The sequence below is a fragment of the Rhinoderma darwinii genome, chromosome 5 (assembly GCF_050947455.1).
Source record: "Rhinoderma darwinii isolate aRhiDar2 chromosome 5, aRhiDar2.hap1, whole genome shotgun sequence".
Taxonomy (NCBI): Eukaryota; Metazoa; Chordata; class Amphibia; order Anura; family Rhinodermatidae; genus Rhinoderma; species Rhinoderma darwinii.
The window spans coordinates 56,069,194-56,092,237 of NC_134691.1; the positions used below are offsets into that span (position 1 = coordinate 56,069,194).

At 47.3% G+C, this 23,044-nt stretch overlaps 1 pseudogene; it reads right to left on the reverse strand.

Moving 5' to 3' along the window:
• Window positions 1–23,044, reverse strand: part of LOC142652430 (Y+L amino acid transporter 2-like) — a 53,162-nt pseudogene that overhangs the window by 4,622 nt on the left and 25,496 nt on the right.

A 23,044-nucleotide genomic window follows, 5' to 3' on the forward strand; every position in this document is an offset into this window, starting at 1 on the left:
CTCCAAAAATTGACCCTTTTTATTGGCAGATGCCTGCCGGGGTTCTTCCATACATGGATGTAAAAGCATTAAAGCAACAAGCAATGGCTTTTCACAAGCCCTCCAAAAATTGACCCTTTTTATTGGCAGATGCCTGCCGGGGTTCTTCCATACATTGATGTAAAAGCATTAAAGCAACAAGCAATGGCTTTTCACAAGCCCTCCAAAAATTGACCCTTTTTATTGGCAGATGCCTGCCGGGGTTCTTCCATACATGGATGTAAAAGCATTAAAGCAACAAGCAATGGCTTTTGACAAGCCCTCCAAAAATTGACCCTTTTTATTGGCAGATGCCTGCCGGGGTTCTTCCATACATGGATGTAAAAGCATTAAAGCAACAAGCAATGGCTTTTCACAAGCCCTCCAAAAATTGACCCTTTTTATTGGCAGATGCCTGCCGGGGTTCTTCCATACATGGATGTAAAAGCATTAAAGCAACAAGCAATGGCTTTTCACAAGCCCTCCAAAAATTGACCCTTTTTATTGGCAGATGCCTGCCGGGGTTCTTCCATACATGGATGTAAAAGCAACAAGCAATGGCTTTTCACAAGCCCTCCAAAAATTGACCCTTTTTATTGGCAAGGGTGAGTAGTAGCAGCACATTAAAAGACACTGGACGACAGTCACAGGACAAAGCCCTGTGGTGGGGCAGGCCTGCTTGTAGCAGACGGGCGGCAGTGGAGGTTTATTGGTGGTAGTAGTCGAGGTAGCCAACACAGACAGCAAGGGTGCAAGCAGTAGTAGCAGTAGTAGCAGCACATTAAAAAAAGAGACTGGACAGTCACAGGAGGACAAAGCCCTGTGGTGGGGCAGGCCTCAGGCCTGCTTGTAGCAGACGGCAGTGGAGGTGTATTGGTGGTAGTAGAGGTAGACTAGCCAACACAGACAGCAAGGGTGGTAGACTGGTAGTAGCAGCAGCACATTAAAAAAAGAGACTGGACGACAGTCACAGGACATAGCCCTGTGGTGGGGCAGGCCTGCTTGTAGCAGACGGGCGGCAGTGGAGGTTTATTGGTGGTAGTAGTAGAGGTAGCCAACACAGACAGCAAGGGTGCAAGCAGTAGTAGCAGTAGTAGCAGCACATTAAAAAAAGAGACTGGACAGTCAGAGGAGGGCAAAGCCCTGTGGTGGGGCAGGCCTCAGGCCTGCTTGTAGCAGACGGCAGTGGAGGTGTATTGGTGGTAGTAGAGGTAGACTAGCCAACACAGACAGCAAGGGTGGTAGACTGGTAGTAGCAGCAGCACATTAAAAAAAGAGACTGGACGACAGTCACAGGACATAGCCCTGTGGTGGGGCAGGCCTGCTTGTAGCAGACGGGCGGCAGTGGAGGTTTATTGGTGGTAGTAGTCGAGGTAGCCAACACAGACAGCAAGGGTGCAAGCAGTAGTAGCAGTAGTAGCAGCACATTAAAAAAAGAGACTGGACAGTCAGAGGAGGGCAAAGCCCTGTGGTGGGGCAGGCCTCAGGCCTGCTTGTAGCAGACGGCAGTGGAGGTGTATTGGTGGTAGTAGAGGTAGACTAGCCAACACAGACAGCAAGGGTGGTAGACTGGTAGTAGCAGCAGCACATTAAAAAAAGAGACTGGACGACAGTCACAGGACATAGCCCTGTGGTGGGGCAGGCCTGCTTGTAGCAGACGGGCGGCAGTGGAGGTTTATTGGTGGTAGTAGTCGAGGTAGCCAACACAGACAGCAAGGGTGCAAGCAGTAGTAGCAGTAGTAGCAGCACATTAAAAAAAGAGACTGGACAGTCAGAGGAGGGCAAAGCCCTGTGGTGGGGCAGGCCTCAGGCCTGCTTGTAGCAGACGGCAGTGGAGGTGTATTGGTGGTAGTAGAGGTAGACTAGCCAACACAGACAGCAAGGGTGGTAGGACTGGTAGTAGCAGCAGCACATTAAAAAAAGAGACTGGACGACAGTCACAGGACATAGCCCTGTGGTGGGGTAGGCCTGCTTGTAGCAGACGGGCGGCAGTGTAGGTGTATTGGTGGTATTAGAGGTAGCCAACACAGACAGCAAGGGTGCAAGCAGTAGTAGCAGTAGTAGCAGCACATTAAAAAAAAGAGACTGGACAGTCACAGGAGGACAAAGCCCTGTGGTGGGGCAGGCCTCAGGCCTGCTTGTAGCAGACGGGCGGCAGTGGAGGTGTATTGGTGGTAGTAGCCGAGGTAGCCAACACAGACAGCAAGGGTGCAAGCAGTAGTAGCAGTAGTAGCAGCACATTAAAAAAAGAGACTGGACAGTCAGAGGAGGACAAAGCCCTGTGGTGGGGCAGGCCTCAGGCCTGCTTGTAGCAGACGGGCGGCAGTGGAGGTGTATTGGTGGTAGTAGTCGAGGTAGCCAACACAGACAGCAAGGGTGCAAGCAGTAGTAGCAGTAGTAGCAGCACATTAAAAAAAGAGACTGGACAGTCAGAGGAGGACAAAGCCCTGTGGTGGGGCAGGCCTCAGGCCTGCTTGTAGCAGACGGGCGGCAGTGGAGGTGTATTGGTGGTAGTAGTCGAGGTAGCCAACACAGACAGCAAGGGTGCAAGCAGTAGTAGCAGTAGTAGCAGCACATTAAAAAAAAGAGACTGGACAGTCACAGGAGGACAAAGCCCTGTGGTGGGGCAGGCCTCAGGCCTGCTTGTAGCAGACGGGCGGCAGTGGAGGTGTATTGGTGGTAGTAGCCGAGGTAGCCAACACAGACAGCAAGGGTGCAAGCAGTAGTAGCAGTAGTAGCAGCACATTAAAAAAAGAGACTGGACAGTCAGAGGAGGACAAAGCCCTGTGGTGGGGCAGGCCTCAGGCCTGCTTGTAGCAGACGGGCGGCAGTGGAGGTGTATTGGTGGTAGTAGTCGAGGTAGCCAACACAGACAGCAAGGGTGTAAGCAGTAGTAGCAGTAGTAGCAGCACATTAAAAAAAGAGACTGGACAGTCAGAGGAGGACAAAGCCCTGTGGTGGGGCAGGCCTCAGGCCTGCTTGTAGCAGACGGGCGGCAGTGGAGGTGTATTGGTGGTAGTAGTCGAGGTAGCCAACACAGACAGCAAGGGTGCAAGCAGTAGTAGCAGTAGTAGCAGCACATTAAAAAAAGAGACTGGACAGTCACAGGAGGACAAAGCCCTGTAGTGGGGCAGGCCTCAGGCCTGCTTGTAGCAGATGGCAGTGTAGGTGTATTGGTGGTAGTAGAGGTACTAGCCAACACAGACAGCAAGGGTGCAAGCAGTAGTAGCAGTAGTAGCAGCACATTAAAAAAAGAGACTGGAGAGTCACAGGACAAAGCCCTCTGGTGGGGCAGGCCTGCTTGTAGCAGACGGCACTGGGGTGGATTGGTGGTAGAAGTAGTAGCAGCTGCAGCACCAACAGCGGCACATTAAAAAAAGAGTGGACAGGACAGAATCCCATAGTAGCAGGCGGCAGTAGCAGGCGGCAGCAGCAGCAGCAATGTAAGATCTAATCAGTGGCATCAGGCACAGGGGTTTTAAAATCCTCACCGATCCACGCTTGATTCATTTTCAGAAACGTGAGATTTTCCAAGCTGTTGGCGGACAATCTTGTTCGCTTAGGGGTGACGAAGCCCCCTGCTGCGCTGAATACCCTCTCTGACGCTACACTGGAGGGTGGACAAGACAGTACACCCATGGCAAACTGGGCCAGTTCTTGCCAATGATCCAATCTGCTGACCCAGAAGTCCATGGGGTCTGGGATCAGCATTTCTGACGGAGAAAGGGCACAGTCCAAGTACGAGTGAACCTGGTTGTTTAGGTGCTGCACCTGGAGATGGTGAACATCCCTTTGGTGACTAGTGCTACGATGTGTGTCAGGTCGGGGTATTGGATGTAAAAATGTTGTCATCATATTTTCCAAACTGAATTGGCTGCTGCTGCTGCTGCTGCTGCCGCTGCTGCCACGGCTGCCGCCTATTGCAGAGGTAGCTCTGCCAGAGGCGGTGGAACGATGAGACAGTGGGGAGCGGAGAGTGGACCCCCGGTCAGACATGCTTGCAGCGGGTGTCTGCCGTTTGAAAGCCATGACAAGCTGGCTGCATAGCTTCTCTCTATAATAAGCCAATTTTGCCTCCCTCTCGGAAGGCGCAAAAAACTCCCCCATTCTGGCTTTATACCGAGGGTCTAAAAGTGTGGCTATCCAGTAGTCATCTCTTTGCTTCATGCTAACAATACGACAGTCAGCGCGCAAGTAACGAAGCATACAGCTCGCCATCCTGGCCAGCGTTTCAGAGGGCCCGGTTGGTTCCATCTCCGCCCCATACTGCCATGGTTGTCCATCATCAAGGTCGTCGTCAGACTCGTCATCACCACCATCACTGTCATGTTGTGCGGCTGCCTCGTCCCCTATCCCTTCCTGTGATTCCATCTCCAAATCCAGCTCCTCTTCAGGTCCTGTTTCCTCATCCTCCTCCTCCTCCTCAACATCCATAGCCAGATGTGATCCTTCCTCCATCCTTTGCTGAATCATCGCTGTGAGCGTTTGCTCCATAATGAATATCAGCGGCATAACATCGTTCATTCCGCTAGCGTCACGGCTCACAAATCGTGTGGCCTCTTCAAAGGGCCTCAAAACGCGACATGCGTCTCTAACCAGCTGCCAGTGCCTGAGCTCGAAATTACACTGGCTCCAAACGCTGCCCGTCTGCTGCATCAGGAAATCATTCACGGCTTTCCGCTGTTCGTACAGACGGTCCAACATGTGCAGGGTGGAATTCCATCGTGTTGGAACGTCGCAAATCAGGCTGTGTTCTGGGAGATTGTTTTGACGCTGCAAGTCCAGGAGGGCGTGCTTAAATGCATACGAACGTCTAAAGCGAACGCAAACCCTCCTGGACATGGCCAGCACACCCTTCAAACCAACATATGACTTTAAGAAGCGTGTTATGACCAGATTGATCACATGTGCCATGCAAGGAGCGTGTGTCAGGTGACCTAGACGCAGTGCAGCCACAACGTTCTTGCCGTTATCAGAGACAACATTGCCCAGTGTGAGTTTCAGAGGAGACAGCCAGCGTGCGATTTCCTCCTTGATGCACAGCAGCAGCTCCTGCCCTGTGTGGCTTTTCTCGCCCAGGCTCAGCAGGTGTAAGACAGCGTTGTGGCGCTTCACCTTGCACCTATGAAAAGAGGAGGGAGGAGGAGTGGAAGATACGCTGTGTCCTGTCGGGGACGGGAAGACCTCCAAGGAGGAAGGCAAGGAGGAGGAGGAGGAGTAGGAGGAGAAGGATGGTAGGCGCCTGGTGTCCGGAGTTGAACTAGAAACATACAAGCGTGGAGGTGGTAATGCCTGGCATTGCTGCGGTGGTGCATCGGACTGCAAAATATTGACCCAGTGGGCCGTGAAAGACATGTACTGTCCCTGCCCATAGTTGCTGCTCCACGTGTCGACGGTGGCATGTACCCTGCTGCACACGGATAATTGCAAGGACTTGGACACCTTTTCCTCCACATGCTTGTGCAAGGCAGGGACAGCTGTTTTGGAGAAGTAATGTCGGCTAGGTATTCGCCACCTAGGCTGAGCGCACGCCATCAATTGCTTGAAGCCGGCGGAGTCGACCAGGTGGTACGGCAGCGACTGCACCACCAACAACTTTGCCAGGTGTGAATTAAGCCGCACGACAAGTGGATGACTGGGTATATATTGTTGCTTATTGGACAACGATTCCGTAATGGATAACTGACGGGACATAGGAGGAGCACTAGATGACAGTGATGATGATGATGACAACGACATGGTGGATAAGGCCTGGCTACTACTTAGATGACAGGGACTCGGAGCAGCAGCAGCAGCGGAAGAGGGGTCTTCATTAGATGTACATGATGGTGGGGCATGTTGATTGTCCCACATGGCCTTGTGATGCCGTTCCATGTGTTTACGTAGAGCAGTAGTTCCTACATTGCTGCCCTGCCCACGCCTTACTTTCTGCTTGCAGATACGGCACTGTGCCATGTTTTCCTCCTCTGGGAAGGTACAGAAAAATTGCCACACGGCAGAGTACCGTAAAGAGGTAGTACCACGTCCACCACCACCACCACCACCACAACCACCCGAGCTTGCCCCTTGTCTGGCAGGCTTTTTTCGGGAACCTACACCAGCATCTGTGTCGCCGTCACCGGCTCCTGAGCTGACCCTACCGCTGCAACGTTTTGCAGATTGACTTCTGCCCCTACCTCGGCTTGGCTGTTTATCACATCCAGTGCCGCCACTACTACCCTCCTCCTCTGACGCCGTCATCACCTCGTCACCTGGTTCCCACGTCCTGTCTAAAACAACATCATCATCATAGCCTTCCTCATCATCCCCGCCACTTCTGTCACTGTGTTGTGAATGTGATGTGACATCATGGCGGGCTCCATGCCCCCCCTCATTACTGCGTCTGCCACCACGGCTACCACCACCAACACCCCCACTACCGCAGCTATGCGTCTCGGTCACCGCTTCCACCTCCACCACCGCCGCAACACACTCCGTTGGCTGACTCGCGGAAAACAAATCATTATCATCACTATGTTGTTCAGTATCTTCCTTCGCACCCGAGGAGATGTCTCTTAGGACTCTCAGGAAAGATGGCTTCCCGCTAGGAAGGGGGAGCGAAGACATAGATGATGGAATGGAAACGCTAGAAATACCTATATTACTACTGTCACCGTGCCAAGGAACTGTAGAGGATCTGGAATCCAACGAAACCTGGCTTGAAGCCAGATCGTCAGAGTCTTCCTGCTGAGATGACCGCGAGCCAGCCAACCAGTCCACAATGGCCGTATTGTCTAAAGTAACCCGCCCACCGGAGGAGATGGACAAGTCTGGCTTGCTGATACTACTACTAGCAGGCACATGGCAGCTGCTACTAGTGGAACTAGGCACATGTCTTGTGCCACAAATGCTGCTACTGGGTCTGGCACCAACAGATCCAACATTTGGACTGGAAGAGGAGACGGCATGGGTGTTTCTTCCTCTACCCCGTCCTTTCACAACCTTTTTTTTCCCAGGCATTTCAGAGCCCCTTTTAAAAGCGTATTCACACACGGACACTGGCTTGGCAAATGGCAATGAATGAGAATTTCAATCAGCCTCGCTGCAGTGCACTCAGGGAATGCTGGGCCTTGTAGTACTACTAGGCTGCCTGTATGGCAAGTTGGATTGTTATTCCAGGGATGAGCCCCTTTTAAAAGCGTATTCACACACGGACACTGGCTTGGCAAATGGCAATGAATGAGAATTTCAATCAGCCTCGCTGCAGTGCACTCAGGGAATGCTGGGCCTTGTAGTACTACTAGGCTGCCTGTATGGCAAGTTGGATTGTTATCCTGTTAATAACGGCAAGGGATGAGCCCCTTTTAAAAGCGTATTCACACACGGACACTGGCTTGGCAAATGGCAATGAATGAGAATTTCAATCAGCCTCGCTGCAGTGCACTCAGGGAATGCTGGGCCTTGTAGTACTACTACCACTACTACAAAGGCTGCCTGTATTGCAAGTTGGATGCAATGGGGATGAGCCCCTTCTAAAAGCGTATTCACACACGGACACTGGCTTGGCAAATGGCAATGAATGAGAATTTCAATCAGCCTCGCTGCAGTGCACTCAGGGAATGCTGGGCCTTGTAGTACTACTACCACTACTACAAAGGCTGCCTGTATTGCAAGTTGGATGCAATGGGGATGAGCCCCTTCTAAAAGCGTATTCACACACGGACACTGGCTTGGCAAATGGCAATGAATGAGAATTTCAATCAGCCTCGCTGCAGTGCACTCAGGGAATGCTGGGCCTTGTAGTACTACTAGGCTGCCTGTATGGCAAGTTGGATTGTTATTCCAGGGATGAGCCCCTTTTAAAAGCGTATTCACACACGGACACTGGCTTGGCAAATGGCAATGAATGAGAATTTCAATCAGCCTCGCTGCAGTGCACTCAGGGAATGCTGGGCCTTGTAGTACTACTAGGCTGCCTGTATGGCAAGTTGGATTGTTATTCCAGGGATGAGCCCCTTTTAAAAGCGTATTCACACACGGACACTGGCTTGGCAAATGGCAATGAATGAGAATTTCAATCAGCCTCGCTGCAGTGCACTCAGGGAATGCTGGGCCTTGTAGTACTACTAGGCTGCCTGTATGGCAAGTTGGATTGTTATTCCAGGGATGAGCCCCTTTTAAAAGCGTATTCACACACGGACACTGGCTTGGCAAATGGCAATGAATGAGAATTTCAATCAGCCTCGCTGCAGTGCACTCAGGGAATGCTGGGCCTTGTAGTACTACTAGGCTGCCTGTATGGCAAGTTGGATTGTTATTCCAGGGATGAGCCCCTTTTAAAAGCGTATTCACACACGGACACTGGCTTGGCAAATGGCAATGAATGAGAATTTCAATCAGCCTCGCTGCAGTGCACTCAGGGAATGCTGGGCCTTGTAGTACTACTAGGCTGCCTGTATGGCAAGTTGGATTGTTATCCTGTTAATAACGGCCAGGGATGAGCCCCTTTTAAAAGCGTGTTCACACACGGACACTGGCTTGGCAAATGGCAATGAATGAGAATTTCAATCAGCCTCGCTGCAGTGCACTCAGGGAATGCTGGGCCTTGTAGTACTACTACCACTACTACAAAGGTTGCCTGTATTGCAAGTTGGATGCAATGGGGATGAGCCCCTTCTAAAAGCGTATTCACACACGGACACTGGCTTGGCAAATGGCAATGAATGAGAATTTCAATCAGCCTCGCTGCAGTGCACTCAGGGAATGCTGGGCCTTGTAGTACTACTAGGCTGCCAGTATGGCAAGTTGGATTGTTATTCCAGGGATGAGCCCCTTTTAAAAGCGTATTCACACACGGACACTGGCTTGGCAAATGGCAATGAATGAGAATTTCAATCAGCCTCGCTGCAGTGCACTCAGGGAATGCTGGGCCTTGTAGTACTACTAGGCTGCCTGTATGGCAAGTTGGATTGTTATTCCAGGGATGAGCCCCTTTTAAAAGCGTAGTCACACACGGACACTGGCTTGGCAAATGGCAATGAATGAGAATTTCAATCAGCCTCGCTGCAGTGCACTCAGGGAATGCTGGGCCTTATAGTACTACTAGGCTGCCTGTATGGCAAGTTGGATTGTTATCCTGTTAATAACGGCCAGGGATGAGCCCCTTTTAAAAGCGTGTTCACACACGGACACTGGCTTGGCAAATGGCAATGAATGAGAATTTCAATCAGCCTCGCTGCAGTGCACTCAGGGAATGCTGGGCCTTGTAGTACTACTAGGCTGCCTGTATGGAAAGTTGGATTGTTATCCTGTTAATAACGGCCAGGGATGAGCCCCTTTTAAAAGCGTGTTCACACACGGACACTGGCTTGGCAAATGGCAATGAATGAGAATTTCAATCAGCCTCGCTGCAGTGCACTCAGGGAATGCTGGGCCTTGTAGTACTACTAGGCTGCCTGTATGGCAAGTTGGATTGTTATTCCAGGGATGAGCCCCTTTTAAAAGCGTATTCACACACGGACACTGGCTTGGCAAATGGCAATGAATGAGAATTTCAATCAGCCTCGCTGCAGTGCACTCAGGGAATGCTGGGCGTTGTAGTACTTCTAGGCTGCCTGTATGGCAAGTTGGATTGTTATTCCAGGGATGAGCCCCTTTTAAAAGCGTATTCACACACGGACACTGGCTTGGCAAATGGCAATGAATGAGAATTTCAATCAGCCTCGCTGCAGTGCACTCAGGGAATGCTGGGCGTTGTAGTACTTCTAGGCTGCCTGTATGGCAAGTTGGATTGTTATCCTGTTAATAACGGCCAGGGATGAGCCCCTTTTAAAAGCGTATTCACACACGGACACTGGCTTGGCAAATGGCAATGAATGAGAATTTCAATCAGCCTCGCTGCAGTGCACTCAGGGAATGCTGGGCCTTGTAGTACTACTACCACTACTACAAAGGCTGCCTGTATTGCAAGTTGGATGCAATGGGGATGAGCCCCTTCTAAAAGCGTATTCACACACGGACACTGGCTTGGCAAATGGCAATGAATGAGAATTTCAATCAGCCTCGCTGCAGTGCACTCAGGGAATGCTGGGCCTTGTAGTACTACTAGGCTGCCTGTATGGCAAGTTGGATTGTTATTCCAGGGATGAGCCCCTTTTAAAAGCGTATTCACACACGGACACTGGCTTGGCAAATGGCAATGAATGAGAATTTCAATCAGCCTCGCTGCAGTGCACTCAGGGAATGCTGGGCCTTGTAGTACTACTAGGCTGCCTGTATGGCAAGTTGGATTGTTATTCCAGGGATGAGCCCCTTTTAAAAGCGTATTCACACACGGACACTGGCTTGGCAAATGGCAATGAATGAGAATTTCAATCAGCCTCGCTGCAGTGCACTCAGGGAATGCTGGGCCTTGTAGTACTACTAGGCTGCCTGTATGGCAAGTTGGATTGTTATTCCATGGATGAGCCCCTTTTAAAAGCGTATTCACACACGGACACTGGCTTGGCAAATGGCAATGAATGAGAATTTCAATCAGCCTCGCTGCAGTGCACTCAGGGAATGCTGGGCCTTATAGTACTACTAGGCTGCCTGTATTGCAAGTTGGATGCAACGGGGATGAGCCCCTTATAAAAGCGTATTCACACACTGGCTGAGTAGTGAGTAGTGGATGAGCCCCTTCGATTTCTGAATTCCTGCCTTTTAGATTCCTAAAGCTTTCCCTTACTGCACAGAGATGCTATTCCTACAGCTCCTGTCTGTAAAATGGCCGCTGAGCTCCGTGCATAGACTTTTATTGCAGGCTTGAGCCCGCCCCTATGCTGCCTCCCGATTGGCTGGGAGAGCCGTTTGCAAGGCATTATGGGGTAGCCTGATGTCAGGTGATCTTCTGTAATCCTCCATTTTAGATGTAACATGTGGCAGGCGCCAAAATGTAGCCGGGTTCGGTCAAAACGGGTTCGGCCGAACCCGGTAAAGTTCGGATTCGCTGCGAACCGAACTTTTCCTGAAGTTCGGACCGAAACCGGGTTCGGTTGTCCCGGTTCGCTCATCTCTAGTTGGGACATTGTTTCTTCCTACATACTCCTCTTTCTACCCTATCTTAGGAAATCCTTGTTTTGTTCCTGGCTTGGAAGACCCGATCCGACTGTGGACTTCTATTGAAAACTTTGGGCATATTTTTTTCTTTTAAATGTGGATTGGCTTACAATTCATGAACTGTCTGCCTTAGGGGATTCTAGTCCCTTGGGGCCTTGGAGAGCATTTCAACTCCACCATTTTTGTACTTCCTTAACTCCAAGTTCTCTGTTTATAGGTACAAAGACACCATTCAAGGCCCTCTGTGTGGGCTCAGGACTACGGAGACATACTCTGTCCACGGTTTACTCTCTTCTCCAAAATCCTCCAGATCAACCACCTCCTTCATATTTACTTAAATGGACCTGACTGGTTCGGTGACAGTGGGTCCTGTGTGTCTCTGACATGCAAGATCCACCTGTAAACTATCACATCCAAGTTCTGAACGTAAATGTGATAGTGTCACGTTGAGTTCGTGGACCCACTGGGCCGTACTGCCTTGATGGTATGGCAGCTGGCCAACAGGGCGCAGGTCACAGTCTATAGTTCGTATAGTGTACCTGTGGCAGCTCGGACAGTAGCAAAGCAGGCTCGGCTGGGACTAGGCAGCAGGTAGACGTCATGTGTGGAGTATCAGGAGTGGAATACAGCACAGCATGACTACAGCTCAGCACGGCACTTGACCAGGATAGCACAGGATACAGGTACGGGGAACACTCGGAACTGGAAAACACTAGGAGACCATTTGCATAGACAAACTTTGGATACGACAAACAACGCTCAGGCATTGCAGGGAGGGGCACAGCCCTTCTTATAGCCCAGGGTGCTCTGGGAGCAATCAGCTCAATCTCCCAACTGCGTGCGCTTTGCCTTCTTAAGTCTGGACTTAGCTCGCGATCGCACCCTGGTGGTCACTGTGGAACAGGACGGCCATATGTGCAGACATCTCTGGAGAGAAGGGCGTCGACTGGATGGAAGGTGTTTGTGGTCAGCGACCACGGAAGTTACAGATACTTTACAGGTGGATCCTGCATGTCAGAGACACGCAGGACACGCTGTCACTGAACACGTCAGGTCCGCGGGACTGACGGATTCAATGAATAGCGCTACATACAGCTGCTCTGTATACAGAATACAGAGCAGCTGTATCTAAAAAAATTAAAATAATTTTCAATAAAAAGTATTTATAAAGTTGCACCAAACACACTGAATAAACTTTTTATAAAAAATAAATTAAAAAAAATGCCTTTCAAAGGTGTACATAGCCTTTAATTTATGTTTCTTAAAATATTCTCAGGATAAGTGCAAATGAAATAAAACACTTTCACGCAGGATGCCACTGCATTTTGTCAGTGTATTACAGATATAATTCCTTTTGTTCTCCAGTCCAATATTATCAATATATATATGAATGAAAAATGCCACTCTTGCAAAGCATAGCTCCATTACCCTACTGTGAGATAGTGTTCCACTTAAAAAAAACTCTTAGGCCCCATCCACACGTTCCTGATTTCTAGCAAATTTACGTGTCAAAATCCACGTGAAATCCACCTCCCATTAATTTCAATGGGAAATCAGTGTCTCTGTGCAGACGTGGTGGAAATGTTTGATTTAAGTCCGCATTAAGAAGTGACATGGTAAAAGCCGTCAGATTTTCACACGTTAATTAGCCCCATTGAATGGGGATATTTTGCTAGCGAATCCACCACACGTCAAACTGAGAATATGCTGAAGAAATCCAAAATAAGCCTCGGATTTCTGCTGTGGTTCCTGCAGTAAATACGGGTTGGATTGGGCAAATCCAATCCATGTGAACATTGCCTAAGAATTTTCCTCGGTGTATAAATTCCAGGTACTAATCTAGAATTTCAAATCTTAGTGCTCTATGCTGTTTATTAGTTTTATTCACTTACAGGTTGCACACTCTATTCATTTCAATATGGGGCGGAGTGGGAGGAGACTTGAATTACTACAGCCCTTTAAGGCTGGGTTCACACGACCTATTTTCAGACATAAACGAGGCGTATTATGCCTCGTTTTACGTCTGAAAATAGGGCTACAATACGTCGGCAAAAATCTGCCCATTAATTTGAATGGGTTTGCCGACGTACTGTGCAGACGACCTGTTATTTACGCGTCGTCGTTTGACAGCTGTCAAACGACGACACGTAAAAATACAGCCTCGTCAAAAGAAGTGCAGGACACTTCTTTCAGACGTTTTTGGAGCTGTTTTCTCATAGACTCCAATGAAAACAGCTCCAAAAACGGACGTAAAAAACGCCGCGAAAACGCCGCGAAAAATGCGAGTTGGTAAAAAAACGTCTGAAAAGCAGGGTCTGTTTTCCCTTGAAAACAGCTCTGGATTTTCAGACGTTTTTGTTGACTACGTGTGAACATACCCTTAGGCATTGTGTTCAGTCCCTGTTTTTTGTCTTCTGGTTCAGACTTAAGGCCCCTGTACATGAGCCGATAACCGGCAAACAAGCACTTGTCAGACGCTCATTCCCAATTGTTAGTTCATATAAATATGTCATCAGCAACCACTAGCTGTAGTATATAGTGCAAGTGATCCAACGATCGCTGGTTCAAGTCCCCTAGGGGGACATATAAAAAACAGTGAAATAAAGTTTTTTTTAATGTGCAAAAAAAAATATTAAAAGTTGGAAAAAAAATAAATTTCCCTTTTTTTCTCTAAAGTAATGTTCAAAAAAATAACATAACATTAACATAACTCGTATCGCCGCATCCATAAAAGTCTAAACTATTACAATATAATGTTATTCAACCCGCATGGTGAACGCTGTAAAAATGAAAATGCCTGAACTGCAGGACACTTCTTTGGACGTTTTTGGAGCTGTTTTCTCATAGACTCCAATGAAAACAGCTCCAAAAACGGACGTAAAAAATGCTGCGAAAACGGCGCGAAAAACGCAGCGAAAAATGCGAGTTGCTCAAAAAACGTCTGAAAAACAGGGTCTGTTTTCCCTTGAAAACAGCTCTGTATTTTCAGACGTTTTTGGTCACTACGTGTGCACATACCCTTATTCCACCAATGTCAGCTGCAGGAACAGCTAGAAAGATAGATAGTGAGAAATAGCGAACATAATTTGGTTGTCTTACCCAAACAGAGCATTATAAGCTGTCGATTTGCCTGTGGAGGGAACTTGCTAGTTAATAAAGTCCTGTGATTACAGCAGCCTCAACACTGTTCACCTGCCACAGGTTTTCTTTATTATACCAATTAAGTTATGCTTTTATTTTTTCTTCTGAATATTACACATATAGTAAGAAATGCTGACTATACATATGAGCAACCAAAGACAAGTCTAGAAAAAATGTCTGGCTGCTACGCTGTACCCCAATATGTAATGCAATGGTTCATATTAGTTTGCAAGAAATACCCATATGGCCCCTAACAGGAAGAAACTATCAAAGCTGGAGCAGTCTATTTATTGCAAATATTTCACATTAATTTAGAAATAAATGTAATTTACATAAATTATGCCTTTATGATTTATTTGAATGTATACTTTGATAATCGTCAGCTCATCCTTTCCCTATGAATAAAGTATTACCTTCACAGGACGTGACCTCTGAGGTTGGGTGAATCTCAATACTATTAATCCAGCGACAGAAAGTCCAACAAACAACCAGTAGCTAAAGCTGTAGTAGTTTATCAACAGGAAAACGTCTTCCACGAGCAGATATAATATAGCCATCAATCCCTAAAAGGCAAAAGACTACATTAACATTTCTGCCGTATAAATCTGTATTGTTAAGGAATGCAACTCTGCATAAAAATGTCATTCAGGGTCTGTGGGAAGCAGAATTATAACCATCATGGGCAATATAGTGGCTGCCAGGTGTAGGTGTTATGCATCTGTTACCGATGTAGGACAAGATGATACTTTAGAAACCGTGAATTAAAATGTGAATAAAGGACCCAGGGCTGCCTGATCCAATTGCCCTATATAAGGGCACACACACATACAGTATATATATGTTGGACCTCCTTTGGCCTTTAGAACCCAAGCAATATGTTGTGGCATAGATTCCACTGGGCTTTGGAATTATTCTTTATTCTGCAGGAATATTGGCCCATGCGGACAGAATAGCTTCTCAGAGGTGCCACCAAAGTGTCGTACTATAGGGTAAACAGCTGCCATAAAAGGACGTACTTGGTCAGCCACAATGCTTAGAAAAGCCCTACTGTTTAAAGTGTAGCTAAACGTTTGACAAACTTCTGACATGTCATAGTGACATGTCAGAAGTTTGGATTGGTGGGGGTCTGAGCACTGAGACCCCCACCAATCGCTAGAACGAAGCAGCTGAAGCGCTTGTGTGAGCGCTCAGCCGCTTAGTTTCTGTTCGGCTTTTTCTGGATAGCCGATGTATCGGAGTGCGGGCTCATAGACTTTCTATTGAATCCGTACTCCGATACATTTATTTCCGTAAATAGTCGAACAGACATGAAGCGGCTGAGCGCTCACACGAACGCTTCAACTGCTTCGTTCTAGCGATTGGCAAGGGTCTCAGTGCTCGGACCCCCAACAATCCAAACTTCTTTTTTTTTATCAATTCTTTATTTATAGAAAGAAAACATTCACAATATTTTGCATATCAAAGGAGATAATTACATATTAGATAAGCTCTGCAAGTCATATTCCAGCAAATAACAGGTACATACACAAAATATACACAAGAGATGTAAGAAGCAAATACAGCAATATGAAGTACAGAGGAAACATAACATAAATGTAAAAACTATGTACAAAGGAGAGAACGAGAACTGTGCTCATGCAAGTTAAGGGATTGAGAGACAATGGTAGAGAATCGGAGGAAGTAAGCAAGGGAATGGACTAGGTACATGAGGGGGAGGGTAAATCAATCCCAAGCAATAGCGTCCCTGGCAGCCCTCCAAGGACCCCAGGTCTTCTCAAATCTAGCATGATTCCTATCTTCCCAACTAGCAAGCTCCTCCATCCTACAGAGGTGATCAACCTTATCAACCCACATTCCAATAGAAGGTGGTTCAATAGACCTCCATTTAAAGGGGATAAGCCATTCTTTTGCCATGACTAAGAGCAACATGTTTGCTCGAAACGCGTAGGCTAAGGCTATACAGCCCACTACCACATACACTTTGAGACTGCGTCTCCTTGTGTTTTTTAAATTGTTTTTGTAATAAAATTGGGAATATATTTCCTTTTTAAAATCAACACAGCGCTGGATTTTTCTCTCCTTTTCCATTTTGCCAAGGTAATCATGAAAGTCACTAGATCATGTTTTGCGGGTTGAAGTGTTGGATCAGGTTTCCACAAGAGAACCAAAGGTCACATGTTTGTTGCAAACAGCTAGAATGGAGGAGGAGATTGCCCGCCAGAAAGGAGTAATCTTTGGACAGCTCCACCAGATGTGCGAGAGTGAACCAGTGTGGGCTCTGCAATGCCAACAAAGATCATCTGAGGAGAAACCTATTTTGAACAAAAATTCTGGGGTCCTATACCACCGAGTGAGGGTTTTAAAGGCGTTTTCTTGAACTCTCACACATCTAGTGAAGCCATGAGAACCCCTGAGTATCTGGGTTAAGTCGGGTTCGCCGATGATCATCCCCAATTCCACTTCCCACGCCTGAATGAAGTTCAGTTTTCCGTCTGCAGGGACTTTACGAATCATGATGTCAGAATAGATTTTGGACAGTAATTTTTTAGGGGGTGAGGGGAAGCGGATGAGAACATCTAGCCAGGAAGCTTCAGGGAGAACAGGGAAGCTATTTTTTAACGTTTTACAGGAATGGCGAAAACCCAACAAGTGCAAAGAGTTAGTATGGTGCAGTCGCGGATCATCATTAGGGTGGTTCGGGCGGCCGCCCGGGGCCCAAGGCTCCCAGGGGGCCCATGGCCGTCCGAACCCCCTCATGCCCAGTGGCGTCGCTAGCACCGGAGGGAGCCTCGGTGCCAGGACTGCATCTGTCATGAGGCGAGGTGAGCTTCTGTCCTACTTAGCAGCACGTGGTCTGTGCTGCGATCTCTCCCTGTTCTGCTTTAGAAGTTCCCCCTCCAGACCCCTTCCCTGCTCTACACATCCCTCCTGCTGCTAGCAGTCGGGACATGGGGGAGGGGAGACTGTCTGACGGCTCTGTGTCGGACTGAAGTGCTGGAGTGAAGAATCCCCACATCAACCTGCTGAACGCCCTTCACAAATATCCTGCATAAAAGGTAAGTGCATGTGTGTTTACAATGTGTACTTTATATGTGTATAATGTGCATATTCATGTGTGTTTACAATGTGTACTTTATATGTGTATAATGTGCATACTAATGTGTGTTTACAATGTGTACTTTATATGTGTATAATGTGAATATTCATGTGTGTTTACAATGTGTACTTTATATGTGTATAATGTGCATACTCGTGTGTCTGTGATGTGTACATGTGTCTGTATGTATATATATACAGTGTCTGTATGTGTGTCTGTATATATATGTATATAGTGTGTGTGTATATATATGTATATAGTGTGTGTGTGTGTATGTGTGTGTATATATATATATATTTCTGCAGAAATTCTGCTGCAGAAAAAAAAGCACCATTTCCTGCATTTTTGCTGCAGAAAATGGTGCGTATTTTGCTGCATTTTTCTCACTGCTGGGAGATGGTGACGTCTCCTCTGAAAAAACGCAGCAATTCAGTCCACTTTCCGCATCAGGAATTGACATGCTGCAGTACGAGAAATACGCACCGCAGGACAAAATGTCTGGTCGGAAATTTTTTAAGCAGCGTCTGGATGAGATTTGGTAAATCTCACTCACTTTGCCGCTACTGTATTCTGCTGCGTATTTTCCATTAAGTGTGGACAAGCCCTAAAACCGTAGCAGCAGAGTAGATTAGATGTGAGCAATGCTCATCCACATGCTGCATAACTAAGTGGAAAAAATGCTCAGAAATTGACCTGCGGTGCAGGTTTTTATTCCGCAGCATGTCAATTGTATTTGCTTAATCACTGCTCATTTGTTTCGGGTTTTCCCCTCTTAACTCAATGGGGAGTTAAAACCCGCAACAGATAGCAGATGTCATGTAACGCAATTTAGAAAAAATAAAAATCTTATACTTGCCCAGAATTCTCTTTCTTCGTCCAGGCCGGCCTCCCGGGATGACGTTTCATCCCATGTGACCGCTGCAGCCAATCGCAGGCCAATCACAGGCTGCAGCAGTCATATGGGATAAAATGTCATCCCAGGGCTTCAGTGTAGCGATGCTGTGTGACACTATATACAAGGGGGGGAGGGGCGCTGTGTGGCACTACATAAGGAAGGGAGTGCTGTGTGGCACTATATATAAGGAAGGGAGCGCTGTGTGACACTATATATAAGGGTGGAGTGCTGTGTGGCTCTATCTACAGGGGGGGTGTGTGTGGCGCTGTCTACATGGGGGTTGGCGCTATCTACAGGGGGCACTGTGTATGTGGTGCTTTACTTTACAGTGTTTGACACAGTTATATTCAGGGGCGCAGTGCATGGTGATATTATATTTAAGGGCTGCAGAAATGGGTCATGGCCAGGAGAAGTCGTCATGAGCTCTGGACCGGATGGAAAAGAAAAGAGGAAAAAAAACTACTAGCATCTGAGACGTCGTCACCTGTGAGTCACTGGATTTGTAGAGAATCTGTCCCCTTTCCTGACATGTTTATTATAGGAAATCCTTGTATTCCACATAACATCTTTGCGCCGTCCAGGGCTGATAGAAAAATTGGTGTTACCAATCCCCTTGTCAGGAGGATGTGTCCCTGCACAGTGTGATACTGTCAGTATGTAGGGACACAGCACTGTGAAAGGGGAATCGTGACACCCATTTGTTAATGCTTGTGCAAAAAGGTAGTGTTAGCAATAGTTATGGCGCAGCGGTGAGGAAGTGGGGCCCAAATTTGGGTAACAGCCCAGGGCCCATGTTCTTCTTAATCCGCCACTGGTATGGTGCGATGGTAAAATGTATGAGACATCTGCGAAAATCAGGTCATCAAAGACCTCTGAAATGGGGATGCTCCCTAATGAGTCCCAGATGCCCTCCAGTGGGGGTTTACCGCCCAATATAATAGGAACCATACGCAAGGGGGCATGCGGGGAAAACTGTGTGAGCAGATCTGAAGAGGCAAGATAGGAGCGAAAAGCTATTATAGTGCCTCTGGAGAGTGGGCTAATGTTTTTGGAGACAGGAAGGTGCGGGAACAATCCCCACAACAGCGGGGAGTGTAAATCCCCCAACAAATTGCATTCGAGCGCGACATGGGGAGGGTCTTCACTTCCTCTGCACAAGGAAACCCATCCACTTAAATGTGCCGCCTGATAGTAATCTAACGGGTCCGGCAGACCAGCCCCACCCTGGTGAGGTTGCAGAGACAGTGAACGATACGATAGTCTGGGGTGTTTTTTGGACCACAAGAATCGCGCAAACACTCTCCTTAATTTAATAAAAAAGGACAATGGGTACTGCCTGAATTAAGTATAAGAATTTGAGGAGAATGTAGGTCTTAAAAAAGATTTGAAAGCCACAAAGGGTAAGGTTAGGCCGTTCAAGTGTGTTTGAATGTGTTGTAAGAATGAGCTAAAATTGAGAGAGTATAAAAGGGCAGGATCTCTAGGTAAGAGGATACCAAGATGTTTACAATCCAAACTTCTGACATGTCACTATGACATGTCAGAAATTTGTCAAACGTTTAGCTACACTTTAAACGTTCATCCACAGGATTAGAGGACCCAGGCCATTACTGGGACCATTACTTGAACCACACCATTACTCCACCTCCACCAGCCTGAACTGTTGAGACCTGACAGGTTCATCGATTCATGCTGCTTGTGCTATATCAGCATGTTGCGACAGATATCTGGATTCATGTGATAAGGCAATGTTTTTCTACTCAGTGATCCAATTTTTGCGCTCTTTTGTCCAATGGAGTTTTGTCTTTTTTGTTTCCCTTAGACAGCAATGGCACTGAAAATGGTCTTCTGCTGTTATAGCCCATACGTGCTTAGGAACGACGAGCTGTGCATTCGGACATGTAAGGCTGTATTCGATCTACAGTTTCTTTTAATATCCGTCATACGGCTGTTTTCAGAACAATGAAGTTCTATGGGTGAATTCACACTGCCGTTTTTTTTAATACTGGCCGTCCTATTTTTGGACGTTTTCACGGCCTGACAGCCCCCATAAAAGTCAATGGATCAGTTTTTAAGTGCTGAGCCCGGGGAAGCCCCTGACGTCACCGGCTGTAGCATTGGTGCGCGACACCTTTGAGGTCTCTGCTGTGGCCAGAGATTGGCTGCAGCGATCACATGTTGTGTCGATGCGTCATTGATGAAGCCAGAAAAACAGAGACCAGATATGGACCAAGGAAGTGTCAGAATGAGAGAAGCAGGGATTGGTAGGGTGAATATTACTTATTTTGTTATTTTATACCCATGTAAGCTGTTTGGTAAAATAAATCCATCCATTAATGTTCATTTATTTGAATCGATAACTAGGCCTCATTTATCAAAAGTATCTGGTAATCAATAGGGAGGCAAGTGTCGATCACTGACAACATGGAGTGGAGGAGGAGTTGTTGATCCATCTGACAATTTTTGTCAATTTATAGGCGTTGTCCAGAATTTAAACCTTTACAGACCAACCATAAAATATGTAATTTATAAAGCAGCCATAATGATCATAGTACAACCCCCTATCAAGTGTCAGACAGAGGTACCTTGGGCCCACCAGAGGAAATTATTGTGGGAACCTACCCTCTAGAAAAAATGCACATACACTTTATCACTATTAGAAACTTTACTGTTACCATTGCAGAAAAAGGGCATATATGCAGGGCTAATAAACCCCAATCAAAATAATAAACCCCAGAAGCCAGTAATCTGGTACAGCCTCAGCTCAGTTGTCCAGTACTTTTAAGTGCTATCCTGTTGAGTCTGGGTCACATTGTCATTTTAAAATCTTGTCCCACCTTAAAGAGGCTCTGTCACCACATTATAAGTGCCCTGTCTCCTACATAAGGAGATGGGCGCTGTAATGTAGGTTATGAACGGACATGTTCCATAATTCCCGAAACATTTCCACGGAACGGACACCCTTCCGTAGTGCTGAGGTTTTTTACGGTCGTGTGCATGGGGCCTTAGCTATCTCTCTTCTGACTCTCTAGAACAGGTTATGGCTTTAGCGGTACGTCTTGACCGACGTCTCAGGGAACGACGACTTGAACGTTTTTGTGCCTTCTCCTCTGGCTCCCCCATGATGGCTCCCGAGGTTCCGTTGCTTCGTTCTTTCACGGAAAACTCGGATGAACCAATGCAACTCGGGGCCTCCGTGTCTCCCCAACAACGTAGAGAGCTCCGTAGGAAGAATGGTCTCTGCTTCTACTGTGGGGATGACAAACATCAAGTGAACAACTGTCCTAGGTGTAAGAATAAGCAGCCGGAAAACTTCCGCGCCTAAGTGACCATCGGGGAGGTCGCTTGGGCTCACAGGTATTTCCCGTAAATATGAAACCTAATAAGATCTTGCTTCCCTTTCAGGTCTCTTTTGAGGGTAGGTCTGCCACCCTCAGTGCCTTCGTGGATTCAGGGTCTTCTCCTAATATTATGTCTGTGAAATTTGCTATGTCTCTAGCTATGCCATTGATTGATTTGCCTAAACCTGTCCCGGTAGTGGGTATCTACTCTACTCCACTTGCTAATGGTTGTTTTACGCAGCATACCCCTGTTTTTGAACTCATTGTTGGCTCCATTCATTTGGAGCAGTGCTCTGTACTGGTGATGCAGGGATTATCGTCCGATTTGATTTTAGGCCTTCCCTGGTTGCAGATGCATAATCCCACGTTTAACTGGAATACTGGGGATCTTACTAAATGGGGTAATGAATGCATGACGTCCTGTTTTTCGGTTAATTTTATTTCTCTCCCTGAGGAGGTGAACACTCTACCTGAGTTTATTCAGGACTTCGCTGATGTTTTTTCTAAAAAGGCCTCCGAAGTGTTACCTCCTCATAGAGAATACGATTGCGCAATCGATTTGGTACCAGGAGCTAAGCTCCCTAAGGGTAGGATATTTAATCTCTCTTGTCCCGAACGTGAGGCCATGAGAGAATATATCCAGGAAAGCCTGGCCAAGGGTTACATTCACCCCTCTACTTCTCCGGTAGGTGCTGGCTTCTTCTTCGTAGGGAAGAAGGATGGTGGTCTTAGGCCGTGCATCGATTACCGAAACTTGAATAAGGTCACTGTAAGGAACCAGTATCCCCTTCCTTTGATTCCTGATCTCTTCAATTAGGTTCAGGGGCCCAATGGTTCTCTAAGTTTGATCTTCGGGTGGCTTATAACCTTATACGAGTCAGAGAAGGGGATGAGTGGAAGACTGCTTTTAACATGCCCGAAGGTCATCTCGAATACCTCGACATGCCCTTTGGGTTGTGTAATGCTCCCGCGGTCTTCCAGAATTTCATAAATTAGATTTTAAGAGACTACCTGGATGTATTTCTTGTAGTGTACCTTGATGACATACTTGTGTTTTCCAAGGACTGGTCCTCCCACATTGAGCATGTCAGGAAGGTGCTCCGGGCCCTTCGGGAAAACAAACTTTTTGCTGAATCCGAAAAATGTGTGTTTGGGGTGCAGGAGATACCATTTTTGGGTCAAATCCTCACTCCTCATGAATTCCGCATGGACCCTGCCAAGGTTCAGGCTGTGGCTGAATGGGTCCAACCTGCCTCCCTGAAGGCGTTACAATGCTTCCCGGGGTTTGCTAATTATTACTAACTTCTCGGTCATCGCTAAGCCTCTTACAGATCTTACTCGCAAAGGTGCTGATCTCCTCCACTGGCCTCCGGAGGTGGTCCAGGCTTTTGAGATCCTTAAGAAGTGCTTTATCTCTGCCCCAGTGCTGATTCAGCCTAACCAAATGGAGCCATTCATCGTGGAGGTTGACGCCTC